This window comes from Hippocampus guttulatus, chromosome 1 (genome assembly GCF_054856545.1).
Source record: "Hippocampus guttulatus isolate MCC_2025c chromosome 1, RoL_Hgut_1.0, whole genome shotgun sequence".
NCBI classification, from domain to species: Eukaryota; Metazoa; Chordata; class Actinopteri; order Syngnathiformes; family Syngnathidae; genus Hippocampus; species Hippocampus guttulatus.
Window position 1 is genome coordinate 2,622,356 of NC_141261.1, and position 8,839 is coordinate 2,631,194.

The following is an 8,839-nucleotide window of genomic DNA, read 5'->3' on the forward strand; positions in this document are numbered from 1 at the left end:
AGTTATTATGACATGCACTTTGATAACATTTTTTTTGTACATTATCTCAAATGTTTTTATCTTATTTTAATGTGTATGGAGGCCTTTTTTCTGTTCTTATACCTTATCAAACATTGCATATCTGGGTTATATATGTTTTAAAAAATATTTATTTTTCTTAGACAACATGGTATGACTGTTGAGCATAAAAGATGTTGATGTTGCTTATGTATTGATCGAATTGTTATCATCAAAAGAATGAATATCTGAAGGAAAACAACATGATTGAGTGGTTTCTTTCTGAGCAACTTCAAGCGTTACGGGTTACGTTTTTTACTTGGCCGACAATTCATAACAATATGTTGTTTACCACAACATGACCTTATGTTTTGACTTTGAGTCTCGGTGACATGGAAAACAACTGATCATTTTATAACGAGACTGAAGTTATCTAGTCCCTTTCCTAGAGTTCAGAAGGCCATCGTAGCAAAGTACCAAGCAGGGCTCGCATTGTTTAGAAAGCGGTGATATTATCAAAATTATGTAATTGTGATCCCCTTCTCCGTATTCAATTTATACATAATACATACCTTGTAGCATATTACCCTATGCAGCTAGCACATAGGCCAATGGGGGAGAGGCCGGAGGGAATTTTTTTTTTTTTTAAAGCTGAGGAGCTTTTATTGTATTTCAACCAAGTACTGCCATTCCAACCGTGTACAGTTTTCCAGCTTGTACATACCGTGAAAAAAAAAATCACATTTTAGCAACAGGGAAAAATGACATACCAAGGCTGCCTAAGGCCAATTCTTGAGCAGGCATGGCGGCCTTCTCTGCAGTCCTTGGCCTTGTCTCGAGAGACATCCAAAATCGTTTTCTTCATGCTCAGCACTTGTGTCAAATATTTAATAATGTAACTTTAATTGCCCCTAAAATCTTTAATCTGACTGCTTGGTTCAGAGTTTTAGAACATGATGGAACGACATCTTTCCCACAAACTGTATGCGTATAAAGATATTTTCACTTCACATACAATACATGCAAATAACATAAATGTGTGCATCATAAAACGAGTGGTCAGATTTCAATGTTGGATAAGAAGCGACTCCATTCAAGCAAGATCCAATTTCTGGCCCCCACGAGTGTACAACAAAGTAACAAATGTTCACTGTTGGTCTGATAAGACCATAAGGGAGCTCTGTCTCCTGTAGGTTGCTTTCATCAAGTCAAGTCAAGTCAAGTCAACAGTATTTATAGAGCACTTTCAAACAGCCATCGCTGCATACAAAGTGCTGTACATGGAGCAATTTAACATGCACAATAAACAGTAAGACAAATCGGTAATAAAGACGGTAGAAAGCACCAAACAGTAAAACCAAGAACAAATCTAAGTCATGCTGAGTCGAATGCCAAAGAATACAAGTGAGTTTTGAGGAGGGTTTTGAAGATGGGCAGCGAGGAGGCTTGCCGAATGTTTAGTGGGAGGTCATTCCAGAGAGAGGGACCAGCAACAGAAAAGGCTCGATCCCCTCTGAGCCTCAGTTTAGTTCTTGGTACTTCTAATAAAGTCTGGTCCACAGACCTGAGGCGCCGGGCAGGTGTGTAGGGGCGGATGAGCTCAGAGAGGTAAGGTGGCGCGAGATTATTCAGAGATTTGAAAACAAATAAGAGGATCTTGAAAATAACTCTAAAATGAATGGGGAGCCAGTGAAGGGATGCCAGAGTAGGAGTTATGTGCTCCCTCTTACGAGTACCAGTCAAGAGGCGAGCGGCGGCATTCTGGACCAGCTGAAGGCGCTTAATGGAGGACTGGCTGACTCCAAAGTAAAGGGCATTGCAGTAATCGAGCCGGGATGTGACAAAGGCATGAATTACCATCTCAAAGTGTTCATGTGAGAGGAGAGGTTTTATTTATTTTTTATTTATCACAGTGAGATAATGTATTCACCTCTCCGTGAGCCGTCACCTTACCGTGGTGGAGGGGTTTGTGTGTCCCAATGATCCTAGGAGCTAAGTTGTCTGGGGCTTTATGCCCCTGGCAGGGTCACCCATGGCAAACAGGTTCTAGGTGAGGGACCAGACAAAGCACGGCTCCAAGACCCCTTATGATGAAAAAAAAATTAAAGGATCTCAGTTTCCCTTGCCCGGACGCGGGTCACCGGGGCCCCCCTCTGGAGCCAGGCCTGGAGGTGGGGCTCGTTGGCGAGCGCCTGGTGGCCGGGCCTACACCCATGGGGCCCGGCCGGGCTCAGCCCGAAGAGGCAACGTGGGTCCCCCTTCTCATGGTCTCACCACCCGTGGGAGGGGTCAAAGGGGTCGGGTGCAATGCGAGCTGGGCGGCAGCCAAAGGCGGGGACCCTGGCGGTCCGATCCTCGGCTGCAGAAGCTAGCTCTTGGGACATGGAATGTCACCTCTCTGGCAGGGAAGGAGCCCGAGCTGGTGTGTGAGGTAGAGAAGCTCCGACTGGATATAGTCGGACTTGCCTCCACACACAGCCTGGGTTCTGGTACTAGTTCTCTCGAGAGGGGTTGGACTCTCTTCCACTCTGGAGTTGCTCATGGTGAGAGGCGCAGAGCAGGTGTGGGCATACTCATTGCCCCCCGGCTCAGTGCCTGTACATTGGGGTTCACACCGGTAGACGAGAGGGTTGCTTCCCTCCGCCTTCGGGTGGGGGGACGGGTCCTGACTGTTGTTTGTGCATATGCACCAAACGGCAGCTCAGCATACCCACCCTTTTTGGAGTCCTTGGAGGGTGTGCTGGAGAGTACTCCTGCTGGGGACTCCCTTGTTCTGCTGGGGGACTTCAATGCTCACGTGGGCAATGACAGTGAGACCTGGAGGGGCGTGATTGGGAGGAACGGCCCCCCCGATCAGAACTCGAGTGGTGTTTTGTTATTGGACTTCTGTGCTCGCCACGGATTGTCCATAACGAACACCTTGTTCAAACATAAGGGTGTCCATATGTGCACTTGGCACCAGGACACCCTAGGCCGTAGTTCGATGATCGACCTTGTGGTTGTATCATCGGATTTGCGGCCGCATGTTTTGGACACTCGGGTGAAGAGAGGGGCGGAGCTGTCAACTGATCACCACCTGGTGGTGAGTAGGCTCCGATGGTGGGGGAAGATGCCGGTCCGTCCTGGCAGACCCAAACGTATTGTGAGGGTTTGTTGGGAGCGTCTGGCAGAATCCCCTGTCAGAAGGAGTTTCAACTCCCACCTCCGACAGAGCTTTTCCCATGTTCCGGGGGAGACGGGGGACATTGAGTCCGAGTGGACCATGTTCCGTGCCTCTATTGTTGAGGCGGCCAATCTGAGTTGTGGCCGTAAGGTGGTTGGTGCCTGTCGTGGCGGCAACCCTCGTACTCGCTGGTGGACACCAGCAGTAAGGGATGCCGTCAAGCTGAAGAAGGAGTCCTATCGAGCCTTTATGGCCTGTGGGACCCCAGAGGCAGCTGACGGGTATCGACTGGCCAAGCGGAACGCAGCTTCGGTGGTCGCCGAGGCAAAAACCCGAGCGTGGGAAGAGTTCGGTGAGGCCATGGAAGCCGACTTCCGGACGGCTTCGAGGAAATTCTGGTCCACCATCCGACGTCTCAGGAGGGGGAAGCAGTGCACCACTAACACTGTGTACAGTGGGGATGGGGCGCTGCTGACTTCGACTCGGGACGTTGTGAATCGGTGGGCAGAGTACTTCGAAGACCTCCTCAACTCCACCAACACGCCTTCCTTGGAGGAAGCAGAGCCTGGGGACTCTGAGGTGGGCTCTCCTATCTCTGTGGTTGAAGTCACCGATGTGGTTAAAAAGCTCCTCGGTGGCAAGGCCCCGGGGGTGGATGAGATCCGCCCGGAGTTCCTCAAGGCTCTGGATGTTGTGGGGCTGTCCTGGTTGACACGCCTCTGCAACATCGCGTGGTCAACGGGGAGAGTGCCTCTGGATTGGCAGACCGGGGTGGTAGTCCCTCTTTTTAAAAAGGGGGACCGGAGGGTGTGTTCCAACTACAGAGGGATCACACTCCTCAGCCTCCCTGGTAAGGTCTATTCAGGGGTGCTGGAGAGGAGGGTCCGTCAGGAAGTCGAGCCTCAGATTGAGGAGGAGCAGTGTGGTTTTCGTCCCGGCCGTGGAACAGTGGACCAGCTCTACACCCTTAGCAGGGTCCTCGAGGGTATGTGGGAATTCGCCCAACCAGTCTACATGTGTTTTGTGGACTTGGAGAAGGCGTTTGACCGTGTCCCTCGGGGAGTTCTGTGGGGGGTGCTTCGTGGGTATGGGGTACCGAACCCCCTGATACGGGCTATTCGGTCACTATACCACCGATGTCAGAGTTTGGTTCGCATTGCCGGCAGTAAGTCGGAATCGTTTCCAGTGAGGGTAGGACTCCGCCAAGGCTGCCCTTTGTCGCCGATTCTGTTCATAATCTTTATGGACAGAATTTCTAGGCGCAGCCGAAGCGTTGAGGGCGTCCGTTTTGGTGGCCTCAGTATTGCATCCCTGCTTTTTGCAGATGATGTGGTGCTGTTGGCTCCTTCAAACGGGGCTCTCCAACTCTCACTGGAGCGTTTCGCAGCTGAGTGTGAAGCGGTTGGGATGAAAATCAGCACCTCCAAATCTGAAACCATGGTCCTCAGTCGGAAAAGGGTGGAGTGCCCCCTCCGGGTCGGGGGAGAGATCTTGCCCCAAGTGGAGGAGTTTAAGTATCTTGGGGTCTTGTTCACGAGTGAGGGCAGGAGGGAGCGAGAGATCGACAGGCGGATCGGTGCAGCGTCTGCTGTGATGCGGACGTTGTATCGGTCTGTCGTGGTGAAGAAGGAGCTGAGCCAAAGGGCGAAGCTCTCAATTTACCGGTCGATCTACGTTCCAACCCTCATCTATGGTCACGAGCTATGGGTCGTGACCGAAAGAACGAGATCCCGGATACAAGCGGCCGAAATGAGTTTTCTCCGCAGGGTGTCCGGGCTCTCCCTTAGAGATAAGGTGAGAAGCTCGGTCATCCGGGAGGGGCTCAGAGTCGAGCCGCTTCTCCTCCACATCGAGAGGAGCCAGATGAGGTGGCTTGGGCATCTGATTCGGATGCCTCCTGAACGCCTCCCTGGTGAGGTGTTCCAGGCATGTCCCACCGGGAGGAGACCCCGAGGAAGACCCAGGACACGCTGGAGTGACTATGTCACCCAGCTGGCCTGGGAACGCCTCGGGATCCCCCGGGGAGAGCTGGAAGAAGTAGCTAGGGAGAGGGAAGTCTGGGCTTCCCTGCTAAAGCTGTTGCCCCCGCGACCCGGCCCCGGATAAGCGGTAGAAGATGGATGGATGGATGGATGGATAATGTATTCAACTTTATACCGCTCCTCCATTTCATTCTCTTGCTTGAGCAATTAAATTGCTCCCAAATGATGTTCTGAATAAATATGTGCAATTAACATCTACACGATATGTCATATCTACTTGCAAAAATGTGTCGTGTTGTTGTTGTTGTTTTTTTTAAATCTCGCTGTACATAATCACGAATCCGGCAGTGTGGGTATACAGTGGTTAGCACTGCTGCCTTTTTTTTGTTGTTGTTGTTTATTGAACATAAAACATATACAGTAATAATTTGACAGAAAATAAGGTAGATAAAATAGTAAAAAGAAAGAAATCAGTCTTCATTCAACACAGTTATTATGTTCAAGGGAGTAGGAAGAAGTAGAAAACGTATCTAGTCCTACCCCGTTATGTGTTTATATCTAATAAATCATTTTTATATCAATATATAATAATATATTTCCTCACAGCAATTAGATTCAAGCTTGGACCTGACTTGGGGGCCTTCTGTGGACTTATGTAGCTAGGCTACGTAGATCATAAGATAACATCCATCCATCTATCCATTTTCCGATCCGCTTTATCCTCACAAGGGAATGGGGCGCGCTGGAGCCGATCTCCCAGCTGTCTTCGGGCAATAGGCGGAGGACACCCTGAACCGGTTGCCAGCCAATCGCAGGACACTCAGAGACGAACAACCATCCGTGCTCACACTCACACCTCGGAACAATTTAGAGCATTCAATCAGGCTGTCATGCATGTTTTTGAAATGTGGGAGGAAACCCGGAGAAAACCCACACAGTCACGGGGGGAACATGCAAACTCCACTTAGAGAGTCTGGAGCTGGGATTGAACCCGGTACCTCTGCACTGTGAGGTTGACGCGCTAACCAGGCCGCCATAAGATAACACACACATTTATAAATCACACAAAGTGAAGTTTTTTACACAGGCTGTGATTTTGCTTTCTGCTCTGCAAACCTTGATGGTGGCAGGAGTGTGACATGAGTTAAGATGACTGACGATGTCTGAAAGCAGCAGACATTCATCAAACTAAAGCAGTTCTTTTTTTTTTTTTTTTTTTTACAGAACAGGAAAAATATCGGCATGTGACTATTGTTGGATGTATGTCAATTGTCATTAATAAAAACACTTACAATGACCACTGCAGTGCATTTTTTGTTGGTGTTTCTCACTGGTTTTTTTTTTTTGCATTATGTTGGGCTGATGATAAAAGAAGTGATTCTGGGTTGCATGTATTTTAATTGAAAATGCAGCTGTATGCGTTGGACCTACGAGGTGTGAATTCCACCAAACAGAGTAGCCACCTGTGTATACTCAGTGTATACTAAGTGATGCTGATAATAAATAAACAGTGTATGCACACTATATGCCTTGCACTAAATGATATACAGTTAACGCCGCATCCACAATCCGCATGAGACTCAGAACTGTAGAAGGATATGATAAAGTAAAGTTGATAAAATCAGCCATAACAGTGAGCAGTTCTGTATTTTAGAACAGGTGCCTTGTGGCGGTCTATAGTATCAGCATAGCTTCAAGGACAGATTCTGATGCGCGTTAGTAACATTCACAAAGCCAGCAATTTAACATTCATGCGTTCACATTTCGTCCCTCGCAGTAAGACAAGAGTGTACTCGTCCAGTTCTGTCGTGTCTGTGGTGTAGCACAGAAATTTCTTATCTGCAGGATACACAAATGATTCAGCCAGTGGGAAAAACCATCCTCCAACCATCTGCTCACGTTTGGTTCAACAATGTAACAACAGATGAGATGAAGCCACCAAACACAAAAAGACACTGAGGAATTTGTTCGGCGGGACATGATGTCTATGAGTCTTCATGCCACTGTAATATCAGGGAACAGTTTGTGTTTGTTTCAACTGATTCACTGCACCTGTTGTGTGGCTTGAGTTTTCATTGTGTTGGTTCCTTAAGCCATGAAAAGAGACCAGCCTATACAAAATCTTAATAAAATCTTCATTTCAGGGTATCCTCTTGTCAGTTTGTGAGTTTCTAATCTTTTCATCTTGTCCATGTTCTCACACACACACACACAAATGAAGGAAGCAGTTGAGGAAAACTTGTTTCATGATAAAAAAAAAAAAAAGGGGGTCAATCCTGCTAGGCTTCTCATTGGAATATAATGGGAGTGTGTGCGTGTGTGTGTGCGTGTGTGTTATTTGAAAGATATAAGCGTTTGCTCATTGCATGTCCCTGACGTTATCTACTACATATAAGTATAATCGACGCTATGCTAAATTGCCTAGCAGATGCTTACAGTGCATTATTACTATTATCATTATTATTATTATTACTATTATTATTATTATTATTATTAATAGCGCAGGCGCTCTTGGCTAAACGTCGACGTAAGCAGTGACGTTTTGACGCTTCTTTGCAAGGTGGAAAACGCAACATGTTCTTCGTAATAACATGTTAAGCACTAACTGTGCACAGCCATGGCGCCGAACGAACACCAATTTTTGTTGTTGTTGTTGTTTTTTTTTGGGGGGGGTTGTTTTTTTTAAAAGGGTTATCAATGACTTGTGAATACCACTAATCGATAAAAGCACTGTTGATCGTTTATTTGACTTCACCGAGTGTGTCGTTTTCCTAAAAACAAACAAGTCATAAATTAAAATACAGCAGAGCACTTTGTCAGTGCACTCGTATCACAGTCGTATGAATCTAGGTTTCAATCTTCACTCAATCATTTCAGAGTGAAGCTGGCATGTTAACCCATAAAGGAAACTACCGGTACATACTAATAGTGTTGGAGAATGAGGGACAAACTTTGTTGCACCCTAATAATAATAATAATAATAAGCATCAGGATACTGGAGTAATAATTCAGATTTACATCCTGCCAGGGGACTCAAATATGCTTCCGAATACATAACTGATGTATGAAATGAAAATAGTGAGTATGTCAGGAACACCGTGCCAGCGGTTGAGGGTTTCTTGCCTTGCTCAAGAAGTAAACTGCATCTCTCCAGGATCTACCTCCAAATTGTAAGGCTTGTTCATGTGGGTTTTGCACCATTGGACCATGACTGACTTCAAGCAAGTTTAAATTGTTCTAAACATTTGTTGCTGCGTCCTTTTGAAACATCCGATATAGCTGAGGCCCAGTTAAACCTCCTTTACTTCAGACAAAAGGTGCAAACTACATTTTGCCATCTTAAGACGTTTGCATCGGGGTTACTCTTCCCGTATCGTGTTAGCAGCTGAATGTGTCTGTCAATGAGCTATCTGCATTGCCATGTTTGAACTTTAACATGATGTAACAAACAGTGTTTCATTATCTGTCTAAAATCACAACAACAATTGTACGTCATGGATAAATTTGAACATGTGGGGCAAGGACTTTGTGATTAGATGCCAGTTTCTGTTGCGTGTTGTTTGCGACCTGTTTCTCGGCTGCCCAGATTATGTGGCTCCCACTCGGATGACTCCACTCAATAGGTCTGACCATGATGCCGTATGATTAAACAGACTAAGCATCAGACAACAGCATTTGTTGCAAATGTGTCTGATGG